Source organism: Moschus berezovskii, chromosome 23 (genome assembly GCF_049115385.1).
Source record: "Moschus berezovskii isolate FMDL1 chromosome 23, NW_MosBer_1.0, whole genome shotgun sequence".
Taxonomy (NCBI): Eukaryota; Metazoa; Chordata; class Mammalia; order Artiodactyla; family Moschidae; genus Moschus; species Moschus berezovskii.
Window position 1 is genome coordinate 27,400,818 of NC_142482.1, and position 24,305 is coordinate 27,425,122.

Below are 24,305 nucleotides of genomic sequence, written 5' to 3' on the forward strand. Positions count from 1 at the left end.
AGGAGGTCAGTGTTGTGACTGACTGTGTAAGGATCGCTCCCTTAAGGGTAATTACACTAAATTCCCCTCTGAAGGACAGCTCTCTCTGGAGAGAGTGCAAGAAAACCCCGCATCCCCCATTCATGGAAATTCATGATTTCTGTGGTTGTCACTGGCATCATGGCAGCGAGACACTTCCAGGCGCTGTGACTACTCAGAGGTGAGGCTGTAGGGCGGCAGGACCCAGGGGAGGGGAGGGTGTGGTGATGCATAGCAGAGTAGCAAGCGGAGGGACATCCAGAGAGGCCGCTCCAGGGATCTGCGATCCTGAGTGGCCAGCAGGAACTGGGCCAGAGCCAGGAGCATCTCCACACCAAGATGGGAAATTCACACCCTGAACTGGGGAAGCAAGAAGGGCCCCCGTCGACAACCACCCCAGAAGAGGAAACCGCTTGGCATTCTCTGTTTTCCAGGCTGGTTTTGAGCACTCATTGGGCTTCCCAGGTGGCACAGTGGAAAAGAACCCGCCTGCCAATGCAGGAGACGTAAGAGATACGGGTTCAATTCCTGGGTGGGGAGGATGCCTGGAGAAGGGAATGGCAACCCACTCCAGTGTTCTTGCCTGGGAAATGCCATGGATGGAGGAGCCCGGCGGGCTACAGTCCATAGGATTGCAAAGACTCAGACAGGACTGAAGTGACTTAGCATGCACACCTGCCCTGTGCTGTACTAGACTCTGAAAAGGTCCCCTAAATTGGCAGCAGCCCCCCTACAGATAGAGCTGGAAGGGCCTCCGGCAAAACAAAGCACTGATACTTGGAAGGAGAATTAATATCCAAGTTCCCCATCACCAGCATCCCCAGACCCCTCCAGAGGGGCCACGCCCTGACCCTGGTCTCCATCTGCCCCAAGGGAGGATGGCAGAAATGGCCAAGACCTTCCAGATCCGGCATCCATACCTCAGCATCACCCCGCACTGGAACTTCTCGTCACCCCAGGGAGACCCCGGGAGAGTTGGGGAGTCACTCACCCACGACAAACAGTTAAAAGGAAGAAAGCAGGTCTGGCGATATCAATGCACTTTGATAACAATAAACTCTGCTTTTAATTTATGCTAATGTGTAGGGCTGTGGTGACAGTAAGAACTAAATTACAGAGTGGCTTTCGAGCTGGTAATTATCCCTCCATTTTTCGCTGCTCTGGAAGATGGACACACAATTATGCTCTCTTGCTGTATATTAATACAGATTCTTGACATCTTCAGCAGACCTGGAGCTGTCATCGAGCTTTTTGTCTCCTTTAATTGAAAATTAATGGTTACTGGGTTGCCACGGAAACAGAGGCCACGGACGCCAATGGCGCTCACGTCTCACCAAGGGACTGGCGGCGTCAGGAGTCCGGAATGACCTTGAAAGTTAAAAGAAAAAAAAAAACTTATAAAAGAAGGGGAGAGGAGGGGAAATGAGGACGGGGTGGGAGAGTGTGTCGGAGCTGAAAGAGAGAAGAGGAAAAGGGGGAAGAGAGAGGAAAAGGAGAGGGGAGAAGGGAAGATGCAGGAGAACCCTGTGGGAGGCTGGGGGCAGGGGTGCTGGAGGGGGAGATTAAATTAGCAAGTTTTACCTCTCAACCGTGTTAAAGACCCATTGGAAAATGAGGCGCTATGTCTCAGCTCCAAAAATCCCTGATTCTACGAATCTGTCTAAGGAAGAATGACAGCATCCACCCAGAGCCCCCGGGGGAGGAAGAGACCAAGCTCCTTGGTACCATGGGAGGCAGGCAGCGGGCAGAGCAGGGGGCAGGCTGAGGGTGCCCTGTGGTCACAGCCCAGGGCCTAAGGGCTGTGCCGTCAGAAACGGGGTGGGGGGGCAGAGAAGGGGCTGCTCCAGGGGGAGCCCAGCGAGCTGCCGCAACAGTAATGAGCAGGTGAAAGGGCTCTGTTGGCTAGGCCTTCAGCCTGAAGACACAACAAAAGGACTCAAATGAGTCAGAGGTGGGGATGGTGGTGCGGGGGGAGGGTCCTGGCAAGGGGAGGCCACGGAAGGTTTGCCCAGGAAAAATAAGAGAGAAAGGGAAGCAGTTCAGCAAGCCTCTGGGATGGTGGTAGCTCTGGGCTTGTAAATGGTTTTATTTCCCCTAGAAGTTGGCAGACCCAACAGAGGGCACTGGGGACCCCTGAGTGTCCCAGCAGGGAAGGCGGGTTTCCTCTTGATCAGCCCATCATCCTACTTCCTCAGTCTGGAGCAGAAGCCCCAGAAAATGCAATTCAACAGTTACTGGAGGTCTACAGAGAACCAGGAGCCAAGCTCATGCTTCGGATGCAGGGCCGGCCCTGGAAAATCTCACACTCCGGGCCGGGGTAGACAGACAAATAAACAGCCATAAAGTTAGCCGCCCCTTCTAAGATTTCTCTACAGTGATGTTTGTCACAGCATTGCTTATATCAGCAAAAATCTAAAAACATTCTGGATGCCCAACAATTGAGCACTGATGAAAGTGTATGCTCTACAACACAATCAGAAGTTGGGGCACTGTGCAGTCATTTTATTTTTTATTTTTTTTAAGGGTTTTTTTTTTTTGATGTGGACTATTTTTAAAGTCTTTATTGAATTTGTTACAACATGGCTTCTGTTTTATGTTTTGGTTTTTTGGCCACGAGGCATGGGTGGCTCAGATGGTAAAGAATCTGACTGCATTGTGGGAGTCCTGGGTTTGATCCTTGAGTCCAAAAGATCCCCTGGAGAAGAGAATGGCAACTCCCTCCAGTTTTCTTGCTTGGAGATTTCCATGGGCAGAGGAACCTGGCGGCCTACAGTCCATGGGGTTGCAAAGAGTTGAACATGACTAACACAACACGTGGGATCTGGGCTCCCTGACGAGGATTAAACCCACATCCTTGCACTGGAAGGGGAAGTCTTAACCACTGGGCCATCAGGAAGTCCCCCTGTGCAGCCATTTTAAATGATGCTGGAGGAGAATATTTAATAATCTGGAGGAAAAGTTCTTGATACTTTATTTAATGAAGAAGCTAGTTTTATGAAACTGTATTCATTATTCCATGACGCTGTTTCTACATTTTTTGAGCTATAGGCACCTCAAGTGTGTTGTTGTTTAGTCCCTAAGTCATGTCGACTCTTTGAGACCTCATGAACTGCAGCACACCAGGCTCCCCTGTCCTTCACCATCTCCCGGAGTTTGCTCACATTCAAGTCCATTGAGTCAGTGATGCCATCCAACCATCTTGTCCTCTGCCGTCCCCTTCTCCTTTTCCCTTCAGTCTTTCCCAGCATCAGGATCTTTTCCAATGAGTCAACTCTTTGCATCAAGTAGCCAAAGTATTAAAGCTTCAACTTTAGCTCCTTTTCTGCATTTTCCAAATTTTCTATAATAAATATACATATAAATTGTATTGACAGGTTTCTTTAAAAGAAGCTTTTGAAATTAGCTTCTCCAGAAACAAGTCCCCTAGAGACACAGTCCCCAGCTCAGGGGGCCTCACCCGCCCCCACAGAGACCAGGCCCCCTGGCCCAGTGCCTCCCCAAGTGCTCACATGCATCAGATCCTTTCCTTAAATACTGGAACCCACCCTGGGATCTCACTCCCACCCAGACCCTTCTCTACTTCCAGTCTGCAGTCAGGGTGCCCAGAGATGGGGTGAAGGGCTGAGGAACCCCAAGAGGAGCCTCAGTGTGGGCCAGGGTGAGCAGGCCCTGTAGTGGCTGTCCCCGAGGAAGCCAAGAACAAGCCCTCCTCTGTTTCTGTGTGAATCTTTACCCTATGTCACAGACCAGGCAATGAAGGCCCAGAGAAGCTGACTGACCTGCTCCAAACAGCTGGTCAGTGGCAGAGCTGGAACCCAACCCCAGGGACCATCTGCCTCCAGGTTTGTAGTCTCAGCATATTTATCTGCTTGTCTTGTCCCTCATCAGGTCCAGAGAATGCAGGTGCCACTGGAAGCTTCTCTGAATGGCTTGGATTTCTGGATCAAGCCCCAGTGTTGGAAGGTCACAATGATCAGCAGCATCTTTTCATGGCCTTTGCACCCCAGGCTCATCCTTGGCAAGACTAGGAGACAGTAGTCATGTTAGCCCTAGTTAGAGCTAGAACCTTGGAGAAAGGATGGCCCCAGAAAGACTGAAGTTCCCAGAAAACGAATACGTCCTTCCTCTCCCCAGATACATCCTTAAATCTCCACCCCTCTGAGGCCCTCCACTCTCCAGGCAAACAAGGGGCTCTGGCTCTCACCCAATTCACTCTTTCGTTCCGACCCTGTCAAGCCTCTGCTTCCAAAGTCAGACTCCAAACTCCCTTTCTCTCAGAAGCTTTCGGGTGATTCACCGTGGTTTCCTACTCTTATTCCTTCCCTCTGCTTCACGATAAACACAACCACCCTCAGCGCACCCATCGCCTATGGCCCGCCCTACCCCAGGCACTGCTCTTGTGCTCACTCCCTTCATCTTAACAGCCTCAGAAGGGGTTGCTACCATTTCTCCCCACGGAGGCGTAGAGAGTTTAGTCGATAGTCACACAGCAAGTCAGCAGCAGAGTCAGAATTCAAACCCATGCAGCGTGAGACCAGAGGCCGCACTTTTAGCCACCCGCCAGGGACGATGCATCCGGGGCTCCATCAGTTGCTACTGATACTCAGCTGCCCACTTGGCTGGGCTCTTGCGACATTTCAGTGAGGAGGCAGGTCGGAATGAAAGCCCTTCTGCAGCGAGCTCACATTTGTGGGCAGGTGGAAACCGGATTGTCCCCTTTCTGGGAGCTGTACTGCACCTGCCACGTTGGCTGGGAGCGTCTCAAGAGCAGTTCTGTCCTCACGAGTCCTGCCACCGGGACAGGCTCTGCACATGGGGAACAGTTAACAGGGTAGGTGATCGTTGCCCCATGGCCAATGGGGGACAGTCAGGGGGAAGGGTCCTAAACGAGGACCACCATGCCACTGCCCTGTCCTTCACCGAGCCCTGAGGACCAGAGGAGAACCCATCGCTTTCCATCCCCAGCCTGCCTGCCGCCACCTCTCCCCTGTCCTCCCCCCACTTCCCTGCCTCACCCCTGCCCACATCCCTCTCCGCCTACTTTCCCAGAGAACAAACAAGAAGACAAACCCAGCAGCCTGGGAGGAGGTTGCAGTGGCAGCCACGAGGAGAGCAGGGAACTTGCGTTCATCTCCCTGGCTTCCCTGATCCCGACCTTAATCCCCGCTCAGCATCCTGTCAGCCAGGTTGTTCTCAAGCTGACATTGCTGCAGGCGCCTTCTCGGCAGCCTTTCCTCAGATCTGCCTCCTCCAGGGACTTCTAAAGAGGAGCCCGAGGTTTCTCTGTTACAGCCGGCTTCACTCGCTGCCCTCAAGCAAAGCCCGGGCTCCCAGGGGGCCGCCAGGAGAGGGGAATGCGGGGGGTGGGGGGGCAGTGCCAGGCCTGATGTTTTATAGGAAGAGGGGGGACAGAGGCAGGCTCCAGAGTGAGGATCAGACCTGGGTTAGGAGCCCGACTAGGGGCTGTCCATCTCCTCAAAGCCTTGCTCAGGTGTGTGGATCTGAGAGACAGAGGGAAACTGAGGCTGGCGACCTCAGGGAGTTCAGGATGGTGCTAGTTCCGGCTGCAGAGAAAGCAGAGGGGTCTGCGATTCTCTGAGTCTGCCTTGCGATCACGGCTCAGGGTGGGTTTGGAGAAAGGGGCGACTGGAGATTGTGCTGATGGTGTATGAAAGAAGACCCACATATGCACGTGAATCGCTGGACTTCCCGAACACATCCTGGGTGCTGCGCTGGGCGCTGGACATGGGGAGAGAAACGGGAATGGCAGCCTGGCGACAGGGATGAAGCATCTGGATCCCAGTCCAGCCCTGTCACATACGGGCTGTGTGGCCTCAGGACAATTACTTGGCTTTTCTGAGCCCCATTATTCTCATCTCTAAGGATAGTGGGTGATTATGATAAAAACTTTCTTGCAAGATCGATGTGAAGCTTAGAGACAAGATGTGCAGAGAAGGTAATGTTTAGGATGATTTTTGCTATACGTGTCACCATCCACAGGGGATGTTAGAAACCAGAGGTTTCTTCATGAAAGGGGACCCTGAATGCAGGGGAGGCACCTGAGAGTATGTGTGTGTACAGGTGAATGTTTGTGGGCAGGACCCACCACCCCTGCAGAAAATAAACTAAGCTTGCAGCAGGAGGAGAAGCAGATAACAGAGAATGAGATGGCTGGATGGCATCACCAACTTGATGGACATGAGTTTGAGTGAACTCCGGGAGTTGGTGATGGACAGGGAGGCCTGGCACGCTGCAGTGCATGGGATCGCAAAGATTTGGACACGACTGAGAGACTGAACTGAACTGCAGCCTAAACAAACATCCAGGGTGGGGCCTCTGGTCAGCCCTTCCCCTCCCCCACACTGCTGATCTTTAGGTTGTGACACATCCATCCTGCCAAGGGAATAAGGATGCAGGGGTCTCCTGGAAACCTAGGCAGGGGGTGCTCCTGGAGCCCCCTTCATGTGGCGCCTCTCTCCTGGGACCCTCAGAGTTGTGAGTGCTCCCAGGACGAAAAACCAGAGACCCCGGGTACTCAGCCTCTTGTCCTGGGCGTTTGCCTGCAATCAGAGAGCTCTGAGGCCAGGAGCTCTTAACCCACTGGACCACCAGGGAATCCTATAAAGTACTTAGAACAGTGCCTGGCATGTAGTATGAGCTCAAAGATGTGCTAATTGCTCAGCTGATACAAAAAGTTTGGACTCAGAGTGAGGTGGGTGTGCGTGTATAATGAGCTGGTAATAAGAATAAAATGTTGACAGCGTTTCAGGTTCCAGAAGTGGGTATGGATGTCCCAAAGTCAGAGCAGACAGATCCAAATGCCATATAACTGAGCCTGGTGCCCAAGTGGACCAAACTCATTTTCCTTCCTTCCATTCCTCTACCCTCCCTCCCCTCCCCTCTCCCTTCTTTTCAACCAAATCAATTTCATTATTCTTCTGACCAATTCATTGCCATTCTTTGGGGAAAGTCAGATTTTCTCCTGACTGTGAAGCTTCCTTCTCATTGGGGGAGGGGGCTGGAGGGGGGTGCCTCCTGAGCCCACTGAGGACACTGCTGTCTCCAAGCCTCTGGGAAACGACCCATCTCAGAATTCCCAGGACCTTGTCAGCCATGTCGATTCCTGGATACTCTCCACCTTCTGAACTAACACCCAGGGGTGAGCCTGGACATCAGCGTTGAATTAACTCTCTTGGGATCCTGACACTTAGTAAATTTGAAAACCACCTTCATCACGCTTTTTCTCTTTTTCACTGAGTCCTCACTGGGTGTTCTTATGCTTGTCAGACACCCGTTCAAAAATCCTTGTCTTGGGAATTGGCCCCTTCTCCCCGTAGCCAGGAGATTCCCTGTGGAGCGGTCCCCAAAAAGATCCCTGAGGCCACTAGGCAGGTCTGATCCCATGTCATCTGTGCGTGTGCGCACACACACACACACACGCACGCACTCGCATGCACACACGCACGCACACACATATGCACACATGCACGCACGCACACACACGCACACACACACTCGCATGCACACACCAAGTCTCTTGGAGGTGGGGCTTCTCAGCCCATCTTCCAAGGAGACCCTGCATTCCTCAGAGGTCAGTACCTTCCGGGGTTCTCCCAACAAGTGGCCTGGGACCACCCCCTCAATGAGGCTCCATGTCAAATAAGGCATGGGCTCCCTGCCCTGGCAAAAGAGACAGGCTGCAAGGGGGCAGGTTGTCTTTAAACTTCCCAAAGCCCTCTCTGCACTGGGGGGTCAGGAAGCAGGACCACTTCCTGCTGCTGCTTCTCTCCCCAGAGCATCTCTCAAAGGATGCCCGCCTTGGTTCTAGGGGAAGGATGGGGAGGCAGCCCACTCTCACACCTCTGACAGCTCACATCCACCACATTCGAAGCCCCCACACCCTGGTAAACACTCCCACATGCCTTAGCATGTCTTAAGTGGACGAGAACTCTTCCGAGGGAGGTGCCCTGGGAGAGGGGAGATGGTGGGTGGGGTGAGTTTGAAGTCCTGGCTCTTCACAACCAGGTGAGCAGACCAAGGCCAGTCAGTCCCTCTGGGTTCCCGTTCCTCAATCTTGCTCACCCGGGAAGGAGCCACTGAAAGTGACGAAGCCTCAGATGGACCATGGACATGAAAGGGCTAAGTGGACATGGGGCATGGAGCTCTGATCTGTGTTCGAAAATTTTATTTACTTGGCTGCGCCGAGTGTTAGCTGCGGCACGTGGGATCCTTGGTTGCCGCGCTTGGGCTCTCCAGCTGTGGTACTCGGGCTCAATAGTTGCTGCACTCAGGCTTACTTGCTCCGAGGCAGGTAGGATCTTAGTTCCCAAATCAGGGATCGAACCCACGTCCCCTGAATTGCAAGGCAGACTCTCAACCACTGGACCACCAAGGAGGTCCCTATTATTGATATCTAACAGAAAGGATTCCTGCCTACCGTCCTCCCTAACAGGTGCAGGCTACCTGGGAAAACCCCTGTCACACCTACTCCTTTCAGGGATTCCTAGCCTTAAGCTGTGTGGCTCTTAAACCCATCTGTTTCAGGGGTTTCACAGGCAGCTAGGAGGGACCCCCCCGCAACCATCCTACCTCCTTGCAAATCAGTGGAGTCAGAAAACCCAGTTCTGAGGCAACCTTGAGCCATGACGTCGGCCTCGGAGCTGCCGTGGGGGAGGGGGGAGGCGGGGAGGGGAGGCACCAGGGGAGGACGACTCTGGGAACCAGATCCCGAAACTCCCATGGGCGTGAGACCAGAAACCCAAACCCCGAGCCCCCCCACCCCGCCCCCCAAGCCACCGTCCGGAAAAAATAAACTATTTCCTGCAACCAGCTCCGAAACAAAGTCTGTGAGTGAGCTGTGACACATGTTACATAAATAGAAGCCGCAGAGGGGAAAAGCCTGTTTTCTCTTTCATTATTTATCACTCTCTAACCATCTCCAGCTGGGTGAGTAAACAGGCGCATTGGCCCATAATGAGGAACAGACTGCTGCCGTGGGGCTGCCGGAGGGGCACGGGGCTGAGCGTGAGAGCGTGCGTGCGTGTGTCCGTGTGTCTGTCTGCCCCAGAGAGGGAAGAGTGGGAGTCCAAGATGGAGAAGGCTTGTTGGGGGGGCTCCAGGTCCCAGCCGGCAGGGGGCTCTCCACCTGGTGCCCCGGCTGCTTCAGGGCAGGGGGACCCCCCCAACCCCGACCAGGCTGGCTGCTGCCTCCCCAACCCTGAGGGTTGCTTGGGGATCGAGTGTGCTGGATGGAGGAGGAGTCAGAACTGGAGAGACTGTGTGGGTGGGAGAGGATGTGAGAGGTACAGCCAAGTGTGGGTCTCAGAGCATGACCCCGGCGGGGCGGCCTCTGAGTGTGGCCCCAGGGTGGGGTGAGGAATGTGTCAGAGGGAGGCCGGGCATGCAGGCGTGTGAAGGAGTGACTGTGAGGGGCGTGTAACACCAGGAGACTGAACAGTGTGTGTGTGTGTGTGAGTGTGTAGGGGTGTGTGAGTGTGTGATCCTGGTGGCGTATGTGGATATGTGTCATCCTGTGACTGTGAGAACATGTGATCATGTGTCTGCGTGACTTTCAGCGTATTCATCTGGATGCCACTGTGGGCATCTAATATGTACATGTGAGATTTTTATGGCCGTAAGGTGTTGTTATGGGTCAAATGTGGCCCCCCCAAAAAAGATATATTGAAGTCCTAACCCCCAGCACCTCAGAATATGACCTTACACTTGGAAACAGGGTCACTGCAGATATCTGTTCAGATGAGGTTACATCGGGGCAGAGTGGCCCCTCATGAAATGACGAGTGTCCTGAAACAGAGGTGTCTGTGTGGAAACGCAGAAACCCGACGTCTGTGTGACGACGGAGGCGGACATTGGAGCGAGGCAGCTACAAGCCAAGGGATGCCTGAGGCTGACAGAAACCAGCAAGAGTTAGAGAAGGATCCACTCTGACGGATCTCAGCCAGGACCGTGGTTTTGGATGTCTAGCCTCCGAAACCGTGAGACAGTAACCAAATTCTGTTGCTTACAGTCATCCGGTGTGTGGAACTCTGTGATGGCAGGCCTAGTGATGGTGTGTGTGAATGCGGGGTGTAGCATGGGGGTGTGTATGTAAGTGTGGGAACCATAGAAGTATGTGAGGGTGTGAGTGTGAGATCCTGGTAGTGAAGATGGGCAGGGTGTGGCCATCTGCCTATGGGACTGTGTAAATACATTCGTGAGACCAGTGAGTATATATGTGTTGGTACCAGCGCCCACACAATCCATCATTATGTGTATATCCTGGAGGACCCCAGCGACCATTCTTCACTTCTGGCTGCCTCTGTCCCCCCGCAGGCCCTTCCCTGGCCATGGATAGCCCTGCCTGAGGCCAGATCAGCCCTGGAGGAGGGCTGCCCACAGTCTGCCCCCACCTTGGGGTCACCCCAAAATCAAGGTTTAAACCACACCCTGTCCCGCAGTCACCAGAGCGCTTTTCAGGGATGAGGCCAGGCTCGGAGGCTGGAGGCAACCAGGTGAGGAGTCTAATTCGTTGTCTGTGTCCCAGGCATTCTTGCCTGCAGCCTAATTTCCCTCTAGCTCAGGACTACTGGGCTGGTATCACCTGTCCTCCTTGGGAGACAGACCTAAGCCAAGTCTCTTGAAACAGAGCTGGGTTCCTGAGAAAATGTGTTGACCATGCCCATCCCGGGAGACTGACCCTTGGATGTCACAGAGTCTGCCAGAGACCTAGCCTCCCAGGACATGTCTAGACTAGCCTGTACTCCTGCTGGCCCAGCCTCTGCCCTCTAACTAGGGCATCCCATAACTGTTCGTTTACTCACTCAGCAAAGCACCCATCCCAAGGCTCACGTCTTAGAATCCTCAAAGGTATCTCAGAGAGGCCTTGCTGGGAAACCTCAGATGAGTTGCTTTTCTCTGAGCATCATTTCCCTTCTGTTGAAAGGGTACAACCACCTTTGCCCTGCCTGTTTTAGGGATGGCATCAGGTTCCTGGGGCCTGGTGGACTTGAACTAGTCTTAAAAGAAATGTCTGATAAAATGTCCTAGAGTCTGACTTTGTGAATGGCGAGTCACAAAGGTAGCCCCACACCTGAGGCCCTGTGGCACTGACGTTATCTCCACCATCAAGGTGGTTTGCTGTCTCCGTCTCCAGCTTCCCAGGGTCTCTTCCTTCAGCTTGATAATAGTTTGATTTAATTCAGGGGAGGGATCTGCAAACTTTGGCCCCCAGACCAAATCCTGCCTGTTGTTTTTGTTGTTTGTTTTTTTAATTTTTTGGCCAAACCACGAGGCATGCAGGATCTTCGTTCCCCGATCAGGGATCAAACCCACGCCCCTTGCAGTGGAATCGCAGGGTCTTAACCACTGGACAACCAGGGAAGACCCCTGCCTGAGTTTGTGGGGGGTTTGTTCACAGATGCTGGTCTATGAACGAAGAGTAATTTTGATAGATGAACGTTTGCCATTGATCTGATGGTAAGCAGCATTAACTTTGAACCCCAACTAAGCAAAATGTTATCCCACCCCCCAACCAAAAAGATCCCCTTTTCCTCACTAGCAGGCCATTTATTACCAAAAATTATACTTGATTATTACTGTAATTCCATCCACAAAAATTTTGTGGAAATTTGTTTTCTGTCTTATTACATTGGTCGCTACATAATATCTTTGATTTTTGCTTCAGCCCACCAAACCTAAAATATTTACTATCTATCTTTTTATAGAAAAAGTTTGCTCATTTCTTCCTCCATTACTGAACTCGGCCATTACAGAAACAAGCTGGCCATAGTTTGCCAACTGCTGAAGTAGAACGCTCTAAGCCCTCGGACATTTTGATTGATTTGGAGAGGAACAAGTAACTTCTGAGACAGGTCTCAACAAGCCAGCATTTGCTTGAACAGTTCATTGCACTGAACTGGGCAGGATGTGAGCCTGAAGTTATGGGACTCCCTCCAAGAACTCTGAGAATGAAGCCCACCCAGGGTAAGGCAGAGTTATCAATACGGCAACTACCACAGCATCATTTCTTAAGCCCCTGGATCACACATCACCTGCAGCAAGCCCTACCCCTTGATGCAATTACACACATCAATCTATTCCCATTGTTATTTAAGCCCATTTGCAGTGAATTTTCTGATGCTTGCACCAATGTAAGAGCAGAAATGTCTAATCCAGCTTGGAGCATTCAAGGAAAACTTCTGAGAGGAGGCGTCATCTAAGCTGGGTCTTAGAGTCAGCTATGAAAGCAAATTAAAAAAAAAAAAAAGGTATTCCAAGCAGAGGGCACAGCCTGAGAGGAAAGAGCACAGCACACATACCACAAGACCAAAGTAGCAGAGCTGGGAGTGGCCAGGGAAGGAATTGAAGGTTCAAGAAAGATACCTTGTGCCCTGTGCACCAGACCAACATGGTTGAAATTGGCTGGCCCTTCAGGAATGGGTCTTGAACAAGACATTGAAAGTTCAGGTTGGCATTGTAGATTGAACTCTTTGATCAGTGTGGAAGAGCTAGAAGGAGGTACAGGGTGGGGATGAGGTTGGAAATGGGAGTTAGTCAGGAGGCTGCTAGAACACCCCCAAGTGAAAGATAATGAGGGCCCAGCCATTGGCAGTAGGAGTAGGGATGGAGCGAAGGGAGTGACTCTCAGAAATATTTTGGAAGCCACATCCACAAGACTTGGTGACTGGATGTGAAAAGGAAGGGCTTGGGAGAATCAAGGGGTGATTTCTAATAACAGTTTCTACAGTGACTGAGTGGGTTCTAATGCCACCACGGAGGAGAAAATGCAGAGGTAGGGCATGTCTCTGGATACAGATGATAATTTGGGTCTGGGACTTGTCAGGAATGCCATCACTGGAGGCTCACAGACATTGGGCAGGGGTGGAGAGAAGTCCAAGACTACTTGGACCAACTCAGACGGCAGTTAAACCCGTGAGCATGCACGGATTGTGCAAGGGGACATGTAGCTTGAGGAGAGCCATGGGTCAGAAGCCTTGAGAACCCCAAACATTCAAGAAGGAGATGATGCAAACCCACAGAGGCATATAAAGAGGAGACGTCAAGGAGGAGGGCGGAGTGTGGCCAGTGCTGGCATTCTGCCCGTGTCTCTCGACCCTTACGTCCAAATGAAGGTTGCTTACTGCCAACACCTGCCCTTTGCCTGAGAGTTTTTATTTTTTCCCCTCTTTCTGGCTATGGAGACACCCTTGGCTCAAGCTCAGGACAAGCCCAAAGTGCTGTAGAATTATTGTGTCTGGAAGCAGTCCTCCAACAATGGCAAAGAGGGAGTTGGTGGATAAATACCCCAACTTTCTTGCTTTATCATATGGACAACTAGGAGCACGTCTCAAATGTCTTCTGCGGTTCCCCAGTGGGGCCATACCCCTCTCACTCACAGAACACACTAACACTCCCAATGTGGGCCTCCTGTCTTCCCAGTCCCTCACTTTCCCACTCCCAACTCGAGCTCGAACCCTTGTGTCAGAGTCTGCTTCTAGAATGTAAACTAAGATGAAGGTGTCATGAAACCCAACCAGGTAAAAAAGTGCATGATGTTCTGTCCATGAAATTTTGTCTTTGCGGGACTCAGGTCACCGCCACAAATGCCCACCTTCACACTCAGAAGACACTGGCTAATTTCTCCCTGTGCCTGAGGTTCCCAGACTGTCCAGAGTCTGAGGCTGAGCAAAGTCCACTCTCAGACATCTCTTCCCACCTCTCACCCGGGTTCCTTCTCTTTACAGGGGCTGCTGCATGTAGGGAAGTCTGATCACAGGCCCCCATATAACGCAAAGACTCAGATTCCTCAGTCCCGAGTCCATCACTCTTCATACCTCTGGCTCTCTCTTCTTTTCTAGCACTCCAAGTGGCATTCATCCTGTAGGCAGTCTTGTGGGTGTTCGCTTCTCTTTCTGTCCATGATCCAGGAACTGGCTCTAATTCCTGGCCAGGAGCCCACAGGGAAGCAGGGAGGGCTGGGTGACCTGGAAACACTCTCCGTTTCCAGCCAGTGCACAGCCGACCCACCCTGCTCCCCAGGCTTTGGGGGCAGAGCAGCAGGGCCCTCGAGAAGGCATACAGCAGAGCAATAAAGAGGAGGGCGGGATGAATTGAGAGAGTAGCTCTGACATACATAGGCTACCATGTGTGAAACAGACAGCTAGTGGGAAGCTGCTATATATCACAGGGAGCTCTGTGATGACCTAGAGGGTGGGAAGGGGTGGGTTAGGAGAGAGGCTCAAGAGGAAGGAGATGTATGTATACATAACTGATTCATGTTGTTGTACAGCAGAAACTAACACAACATGATAAAGCAATTATACTCCAAAATTTTTTTAATTAAAATATTTTTTAAAAAGAAGGCATACAGTAGCACAATGAAATAGATATTCTGGTATCTAACAAGCCGGGCTATGAATGCAGGCACTTCGCTTACATAATTGTGGAACTGGGTGTGAGTTTCAACCTCTCAAAGCTTTGGGTCTTCTCATTTGTAAAATGAGGACGATGGTACCCACCTGACTTTGACTGGATACCCCTGAAGCAGGTCCTGAGACCACTATTCCAGTACACTTGAGTGATTTAGGTGGTAAAAGAAACACTAGTAGAGAAGCAGGGAGTAGGATAAGGAGAGGAAGGAGAGCAATCAAGTTGGTCATCAAGCCAGGTCCTCAGGTGGGTTCCGTCCTGTGGGGAAACCCTGGGAGTGCATGTAGATCTCACACCTCAGTGACCCCAGCACAGGGGTGAAGGAGGAGGGTTATTTACACACCACTGCCCTTCAACCCACTCCAGTGCTCTTGCCTGGAGAATCCCAGGGACGGCGGAGCCTGGTGGACTGTTATCTATGGGGTCGCACAGAGTCAGACACAACTGAAGCAACTTAGCAGCAGCAGCAGCCCTTCCATCACGGGTGCAGGGCTCTTCTGGATGGTGTTAAAGCCCCAGCACTTCTGGTCTCCCACATACTGGCAAAAAAACGGCCCAAAGCCCAGAGGAAGCCCTCAGGCAAAGATAGGCAGGTAGGTGACTGGAAGCCTTAGGGGAATAAGTGATGAGAGCAGGGTGAGGGCACACAGACAGGGCCCCACAGCATCCGCTACATCAACTCAGAGGGCAGACGGGAGGTGAAGTGACGTCACACATAAAGAATGCTAACTCGGTAACTGGTATACAGTTGGTTCTTCTCTAACGAAGATCCAGACTCACTCCAGCCTTTGGATGCCTGGCTCCGGGGAATTCCTGCTGCCCAGCAACCATGAGAGAGGTCTCGAGGGCTGGAGGGCCAGGGGTCAAGAGCAGAAGAATCTGAAAGAGAGAAGACCAGAAAGAAGAGGGAATGCAGGAGAACTGGGAAGGAGGTGGGCCCTGGAGTCCTGGCCCAGCATGGAGTGGACTCAAACCAGTGTGAGGAAGCCCAGGAAAGTGTGTGAGCCCCACTCCATGGGCCCTGCCAGATGCCACGCGCAATCAATGACTTACGAAGACGCTCTTGGGACTTCCCCGGCAGTCCAGTAGCTAAGATTCCACTCTCCCAATTCAGGGGGCTCCAGTGGCTAAGACTCTGCACTCCCAATGCAGGGGGGCAGGGTTCGATCCCTGTTCAGGGAATTGGATCCCACATGATGCAATTAAGAGTTTGCACGCCGCAACTAAAGATCCGGTGTGCCGCAATGAAGATGGGAGATCCTGAGTGCCGCAACGAGGACCCAGGGCAGCCATGAACAAAAGAAGACTGTCGCTTCTTTCCCCTTTACACACCCTGCATCGATGGCCTCTGCCATTTGGGGAACTGCTTTCTCTTTACAAACAAACGAAATAAAATTCAGCACTAGGACTCCTGTGAGGATCAGCGCTACATGTGAAAAGAGCCTGGTGAACAGAAACTCAATCAGTTCAGTCAGTTCAGTCGCTCAGTCGTGTCCGACTCTTTGTGACCCCATGAATCACAGCACGCCAGGCCTCCCTGTCCATCACCAACTCTCGGAGTTCACTCAAACTCATGTCCATCGAGTTGGTGATGCCATCCAGCCATCTTGTTCTCTGTCGTCCCCTTCTCCTCTTGCCCCCAATCCCTCCCAGCATCAGAGTCTTTTCCAGTGAGTCAACTCGTCGCATGAGGTGGCCAAAGTATTGGAGTTTCAGCTTTAGCATCAGTCCTTCCAATGAAAACCCAGGATTGACCTCCTTTAGAATGGACTGGTTGGATCTCCTTGCAGCCCAAGAGGTGATGGATATTTCCAGCGTGAGGCCATCTTGGTTTTTACTTTCCTCCTTCACATCCCACCTCACCCTCCAGTCCCAGTGACCGAGACCCCAAGCCCCAGGTCCTCCAGTTTCCTCGGGGAAAGTATGTTTCCCTTTCTGAGTACAGAGTTCTGAAGGCATCTCCAACAGTGGGCACGCAGAAAGGGCACAGGGAGTGGTGATGGAGAGAGCGGGAAGGCACACGGAGGCAGGGACAGCCCCGAGGGAGTGAGGATGCCATCTTGTCCCATTTTCAAAATTTTACTTGTTTTATTTTTGGCTGTGCTGGGTCTTCGTTGCCGAGCGTGGGCTCTCTCCAGTGGCAGAGAGTAGGGGCTACGCTCTAGTTGCACTGTGTGGGCTTCTCATCACAGCGGCTCCTCTTGTTTCGGAGCACAGACTCCAGAGCGTGGGCTCATTAGCTGTGGTGCACGGGTTTAGCTACCCCTCGGCACATGGGATCCTCCCAGACCAGGGATCGAACCCCTGTCCCCTGCATTGTCAGGCAGACTCTTGATCACTGGACCACTAGGGAAGTCCTATCTTGTCCCATTTTCAATCCAAGCCCTCACCTCGACCCCCAGCTCTTTCCCGCCAATCACTGAAGACACAGAAACAGCATAGGTTCTACAGCTCCTTCGCTATTACCTGCAGTGCACCAACTTGCCCTGAGGTGTCAGACTATTAAAAAAAATACTATCAAATAATAATCAAACCAAATCAACAAGCGTTTACTGTGCAAAACACACTAGGCTGGGCGTAAGAGGAAATCCCAAAATGACTAAAATCGTGGGCTCTGACCTCGGTTTATTATCTAGTTAGAGAGATGAGGCATACTTGGTTAAACAGTGAACGAAGAAAACAATGTATTAGAAGTTACTTGGTGCTTATGAAATAAAAATTATCCAACAACACATTGTAACATCAACACAAGCAGCTAAGGAGGAGAGGGAAAGAGATGGAATTGGGCTGGGGTGATCAAGAAAGACTGATCGTGGCTTTGATCTATAGGATGCCTCTGCAGAGAACCCTAAATGTGCTACATTCACTCACCATCTCTGCCAAATCATCTTTCTCCCTTTTCTGCAGTTGAAGAAACTGAGATTAAGCCCTGCTGCTTCAGGATTTCAGGCTAGAAAGTGACAGAATTGGGATTTAAATCTATGGGGTTTTCTTTCCTTTTTTAAAAAATATTTTAATTATTTGGTTGTGCTGGATCTTAGCTGCAGCATGCAGGATCTGCGATCTTTAGTTTTGGCATGCGAACTCTTAGTTGCGGCATGTGGGATCTAGTTCCCTGACCAAGGATTGAACCCCGGGGCCCCCTGCATTGGAAGTCTGGAGGCTTAGCCACTGGACCATCAGAGAAGTCCCAATCAGAAGCATCTTTCTGAGGAAGGAAGAAGCGGGGTAGCTCTTGAAGGATGAATTGCAGGATGAACTCGTCTATGCACTGCTCCCTGGCCTTTCTTTGTCTCTGGGGCATTCCCTACCACCCCTGCCTTGGGGAATGGCTGGGTGTAGTGTGTGGATGGAGGAAGTGTGCTGGGTCTGCTTTCTAGGCCCATCCCTGCCCACGTCCTGCTTTCTCTCTCTGTGAAAATCCCTCCATGGGATTCGGGTGGGAGGGTCGTCTCATTTCACCCAAAGACACTGTGTTCTAGTTGATGGAAAAATTGTCCACTGCTTGTCAGGTTATTGTTCTCATTCCTTAATGAATGATTTTCCAACAAGCAGAGCAGAGTCCCCTTCCCACCACCCCATGGACAAGGCCTGCATCTCTGAGAGCCTAAAAGTGAGCCCTGCAAACATCTCCTAGGGCCCAGCACTGGGCCAGTCTGCCACCAAGAGGGGCAACCTAGCCCCACCCCCAGGCCTGGGTGCCTTCCCCTCCTCCACAGTCCCCTGGGACAGCTTCCCACACTGCATGGTCCTCTACTCAGGGCAATATGGTAAACTGATAAGCCTCCCCCACCCCAGGGTAGGAGCCCCCCTTAATAAGGGGGAGAGTCTGGAGAGTGCCTTGGAGGTTCCTGGCACAGTTCATTAAGATATCAACCCTTAATGAAATATTTCTTTGTTTAAATCGTCATTTATCTTGGGGAACAGGGGCCTTTGTGGCAAAGAAAGAGGCTACCCGCTTCCATCCCTCCCCTACCTCCACCCAGCACAGACCCTGGGTCTTTCTGAGTCAGAAAGATTGGGAAGCAGGGTGGGGAGGGACAGCTGGGAGATGGGGAGGGGAGAAGATTCCAGAGTGAGTGGAGGGACCACAGAGAGAAAGAAGGTCAACTTGACTGAGCAGGAGGCAAACAAGGAGAGAAGCAGAAGGCCCTGGTGTGGGGGGAGCGCTTTGGGTTGAGGGGGGACACTGCTCAAAGGACGCCCACTGCAGTGTGGCCACAACAGCCAAACAAACCAACTGTCACTGGCAGGCTGGGTAAAGAAACAGGAGCACACAGATGTGTCCGAACGATCTTCATCAGTCTTTTCAATTAATGACCCAGAGATGCACGTAGCAAACCTGAATTAACTTCAGCAACATGAAATTTAGTAAAGAACGCCACTACCAACAAATAGTAAAAGCAAGAAGCAGAAGGATACATTTTATTTAACATTTTAAGACACCAAAGCCACCCTAAATGACTAAGAGGATAAAACTTACTTGGGAAGACTACCTCCTAGCTTCTGGAAACTGGCCACCTCTGGCAAAGGAAGGATGGAGAAAGGGAAGAAGGGATATGGAAGAATCTCAATTTTATCAGTAACAACTAGTAGGCTTTTATTTTTTAAGCATAAAGATGCACAAACCGTAAGTGTACACCAGCTCAGTTGCCATAAAGTGAGCACACCCCGTAACCAAATCCCAAATTCAAAAAACACAGAGTATTCCCAGTCCCCCAGGAACCCCAGGTTATTCCCCCACCTAAAGCTGCCACTCAATTGAGTTCTGTCTTGTCAATTTCGTTCGATCAGGTTTTGAATTTCAGATAAGTAGAATTTCTCTCTGTGACTGGCCTTTTTTTTTTTTTTTTTAAACTCCAGGTCTTTTAGATTCTTTACACCCATCATGTCATGAACTCACAGGGGATGGGCTCCAACAGTTCAGGCTTCTTTCCATTGGTTTTCATGAAGTGTGGGTCTCTGGAGCAGGCTGGCGATTCAGTTGAACCTAAGTATCTTTCTCTTCAGCTTCCTTCTTCTTTTTTTTGTGGGGGGGGCATTTATTGATTTATTTTTCGCTGCGCTGGGTCTTTGTTGTTGCATGAGGGCATTCTCTAGTTGCGATGAGTGGGAGCTACCCTCTAGTTGTGGTGCATGGGATTCTCATTGCGAGCGCTTCTCTTGATGTGGTGTGCGGGCCCTAGGCTCAAGGGTTTCAGAGTTGCGGCACCCAAGCTTACTTGCTCTGTGGCATGTGGCATCTTCCCAGGCCACAGATTGAACCATTCCCCCTGCATTGGCAGGTGGATTCTTAACCACTGGACCACCAGGGAAGTCCTTACTTCTTTTTCCTGATCGTTTTCCTTCACAAGTTTCAGGAAGCTATCTCAGCTCTTAGGGTGTTTAGTATGTTCTAGGCATGCATGTGTTCTAAGTCACTTCCGTTGAGTCTGACTCTGTGCGACCCCATGGACTATAGCCTGCCAGGATCCTCTGTCCTTGGGATTCTCCAGGCAAGAACGGGTTGCCATGCCTGCCTCCAGGGGATCTTTCCACCCCAGGAATTGAACCCACATCTCTTAGGATTCCTGTACTGGCAGGTGGGTTCTTTACAACAAGCACCACCTGGGAAGCCCCAATATACTCTATACGCACATTAATTCTCTTGACAAGAATCTTGCCCTTAAGGTGTTTACAATGATGCCAAAAGCATGCTGGTAACAGGGTAGACTCTTCCAGTTTTGTCGTGGTACCATCTGGGGGGCATTCCTTTTTGAACAGTGTCCATTCCCTTGATATCTACAATATTACCTTTTTTGTAGATTCCCATGTATGTGGTCGAAGGACTGACTCCATGTTTTCTGAAAGGCCTAGGGAGAAAGGGGTGGGTGCCCCTCCTCCTTCCCTTTGTATCGGACATTTTGGTGAATTACTGGAAGATTGGAGTTCCAGCCAAAGGCGTGACTGATTTTTATGCTCAACATTGTTTGTGAGACTTCTCCTCATTGCTGGGTGTGCCTATGGCTTGTTCATTCTCATTACCAAGTACTAGACCACGCATGAGAATATCAGCATTTATTCACCCATTCCACTGTTAATGACCATCTTGAATGGCACTGTTCTACCATTCAATCATTTTAGTATCTGGTTTTTGCTGAACGCATTCTCTATTTCTGTCGGTATATACTTAGACATTGAGCCACTATATTATGTTGGTAATGTTTTATTCCTTAATTAACTAAAGAACAGTTTGGGTTGTTGTTGTTTTTCTTATGCTGTGTGGATCTTTGTTCCCCAACCAGGGATTAAACCCCAGACCCACAGCAGTGAAAGTGCCTAGTCTTAACCACTGGACTACCAGGGAATTCCCTAAAAAAAAAAAGTTTTGAAAGGAGAAAAGAAGATTCAAGCAATCAGATGAATGAAAACATAAAATATCTGAGTCTAGATGTGTTGGGACTGTGGGAATAGAGGGCACCCCCACCCCCAATGTTGGGCCTGGTACTAAGAACACACCCACTAACCCACTTCATCTGGTCCCATCACTTCATGGCAAATAGATGGGGAAATAGCGGAAACAGTGACAGACTTTATTTTGGGGGGGCTCCAAAATCACTGCAGATGGTGATTGCAGCCATGAAATAAAAAGACGCTTGCTCCTTGGAAGAAAAGTTATGACCAACCTAGACAGCATATCAAAAAGCAGAGACATTACTTTGCCAACAAAGGTCCATCTAGTCAAAGCTATGGTTTTTCCAGTAGTCATGTATGGATGTGAGAGTTGGACTATAAAGAAACCTGAGCACAGAAGAATTGATGCTTTCAAGCTGTGGTGTTGGAGAAGACTCTTGAGAGTCCCCTGGACTGCAAGGAGATCCAACCAATCCATCCTAAAGGAGATCAGTCCTGAATATTCATTGGAAGGACTGATGCTGAAGCTAAAACTCCAACACTTTGGCCACCTGATGCAAAGAAATGACTCATTGGAAAAGACCCTGACGTTGGGAAAGATTGAGGGCAGGAGGAGAAGAGGACAAGAGAGGATGAGATGGCTGGATGGCATCACCGACTCAATGGACATGAGTTTGAGTGAACTCTGGGAGTTGGCGATGGACAGGGAGGCCTGGCATACTGCAGTCCATGGGGTCACAAAGAGTCAGACATGACTGAACCCACTTCATCCCCAGAACAGGGAGGTAGCTGACCCTGGGAAAGGGTGTCTCTTCAGGGCATGAAGACCTGAGAGTGAATCCCTGCTGCACCACCTTCTAGGTATGTGACCTGGGGAAAGTTGCCTGACTTCTCTGAGCTTGAGTAGTAGCAGTAGTAGCAGAGTCCAACTCTTTGCAACTCTGTGGACTATAGCCCGCCAGGCTCCTCTGTCCATGGGATTTTCTTAGCAGGAATACTGGAGTGATTGCCATTTCCTCCTCCAGGGGATCTTCCCAACCCAGGGATCAAACCTGTGTCTCTTGTGTTTCCTGCATTGGCAGGGTGTTGTTGTTGTTTTTTTACCACTTTGCCACCTGGGAGCCCCTGAGCTTGAGTGCCTCACTGTAAAGTGAGAAGAGCCACTTTGCCCGGGGTGATGCAGCTGAACAGCATGCGAATCAAGTGCCTGGCACACAGCAGCCACTTACAAGTATCAGCTGCAGATGTACGTATGTTCTGCGATTTTGTGAAGTCAGTACTCTCGTTTTTAGGTGAGGAAACTGGGGCTCACAAAACAGAAAGTGAGTGTTTATCGAAAATATGTGATGAATAGGCATGGAGCTAGATGCTTTGCCCAGGCTTTTTCCTGCTACCCGCCCAACCCCAGGAGGCATTCTCCCAAGGTCATGGATGAGGAAACTGTGGCTCTATCCTGTAACTTGCCCGGATCACACAGCTGGTAAGTGACAGATGCTGAAGTTCAACCCTAGGCTGCCTCACTCCAGCCTGTGCTCTTAATCATGGCCTCCCTAGTAGGGCCAGGCCTTGGGCCCTGGTTCTTGTCACAGCATAGGCCCTGACCCTGGGACCCTTTGAAGAAACAAAGACAGATGGAAAGAGGAACCTCCTACCTATTCACAGTGGCTCCTGCTTAGGAGCCAAGGGCCTAAGGAACCTTTTCCTGGAGCTCCTGCATCCAGAAAGAAAGGCTTTGGACTGGCTGCTTTAATCTGGGGGTGTGTGTTCTGTATATGTCTTTGGTAAGACCTTGTTTCCTAATTAAATTGCCCTTTTCCAAAATCACTGCAGATGCTGATTGCAGCCAGGAAATTAAAAGACGCTTACTCCTTGGAAGGAAAGTTATGACCAACCTAGATAGCATATTAAAAAGCAGAGACATTACTTTGCCAGCCAAGGTCTATCTAGTCAAGGCTATGGTTTTTCCCGTGGTCATGTATGGATGTGAGTTGGACTGTGAAGAAAGCTGATCGCTGAAGAATTGAAGCTTTTGAACTGTGGTGCTGGAGAAGACTCTTGAGAGTCCCTTGGACTGCAAGGAGATCCAACCAGTCCATTCTAAAGGAGATCAGTCCTGGGTGTTCATTGGAAGGACTGATGCTAAAGCTGAAACTCCAATACTTTGGCCACCTGATGCAAAGAGTTGACTCATTAGAAAAGACTCTGATGCTGGGAAAGGTTGGGGGTGGGAGGAGAAGGGGACGACAGAGAATGAGATGGCTGGATGGCATCACCGACTCGATGGACATGAGGTTGAGTGAACTCCGGGAGTTGGTGATGGACAGGAAGGCCTGGCGTGCTGTGATTCATGGGGTCGCAAAGAGTCGGACACGACTGAGCGACTGAGCTGAACTGAACTGAACTGAGGTGAGGACCAGACAGGATCTTTTGCCTCCCTTGGGACCCCCACTGTGACTCACGGGGTGCTGGGAACTGAACTGACCTGGAGATAATGGTAAACTGAAAATCATTTCTTAGGGAAATCCCTTTGGGCAAATGAATCCACGTATGAGGAGCGGAGGGCTGCTGCAGGAAGGTGATGGGAAAGGATGCAGTGGGCCAGAGAGCCAGACAGAACACAGCTGGAGAAACCCACTGGACGTCACCTCATTCCTTCTTCTGTATTGAAAGTCCTTAGTTCTCACCCCACCTGAAATCTCTGCAGGACAGATGGGAAGGAGGCCCGAGGGGCATGTTCATCATCCAGCTGGGCTTACACAGGACCTGTCAACTCCAGGTCAGGCTCAGGCCCATCCACATGCCCTAACTCCCACCAGAGCTGACCCTCCACAGAAAATAAATAGAATCACACCACCAAAGACTTCCTTCCTCCTAAACTGTACTCCTCAGGTAACCCACAAGCAGGCAGCACTGCTTCAAAGGCCTCATTGAAGTAGCTCTGGTTGGAATCCTGCTTCATCCCTTACCAGCCAGGTGAGCATGGACAGGTGGACTTAACTTTTTTGTAAAATGGAGGTCACAGGACTATCTACTTATAGGGCTATGGCAAAGATGAAATGAGTCCTATGCCTGACATGTGGTACAACTCAAATGCTAGCTGTGGTTATTTTATTCCTAATGCTTCTGTTATTGCTACACTGGAAAGGACCTGTGGTATCCACACACAAGGCGCTCAGGGTCCTCCTCCCAGCTATATCACAGCTAGCTATCTGAAAAGCTCCAGCAGAACCTGAATATGCCTGTCACACCTGCCCCATGCAGGGCAAATACACAGGATCTGGACCTGGACAAGCAGCACACACATGACAGCTCCACCTGGTCATCTGCATGCACAGAAAAGGGACGGAGTAAAGTGAGGGGAACTCAAGAGGAAGTCTCCTCTCTTTTTCTTCCAAGTCCCCTTGGAAAGGCTTCTCTTCCAAGAAATCCTCTCTCCCCAGGCCACAGCCCCAGCATCCCTGAGGCAC

At 50.8% G+C, this 24,305-nt stretch overlaps 1 long non-coding RNA gene across 2 annotated transcripts; it reads left to right on the forward strand.

Moving 5' to 3' along the window:
* Positions 1-8,850: 8,850 nt before the first annotated feature.
* Positions 8,851-14,185, forward strand: LOC129543415 (uncharacterized). Of its 2 annotated transcripts, none has more exons than XR_008683284.2 (3): positions 8,851-8,964; positions 10,351-10,529; positions 11,742-14,185. It is a non-coding gene; the product is annotated as an uncharacterized LOC129543415 (long non-coding RNA). The 2 variants fall into 2 exon arrangements; XR_016036051.1 differs by lacking the exon at positions 8,851-8,964 and adding an exon at positions 9,775-10,052.
* Positions 14,186-24,305: the final 10,120 nt, after the last annotated feature.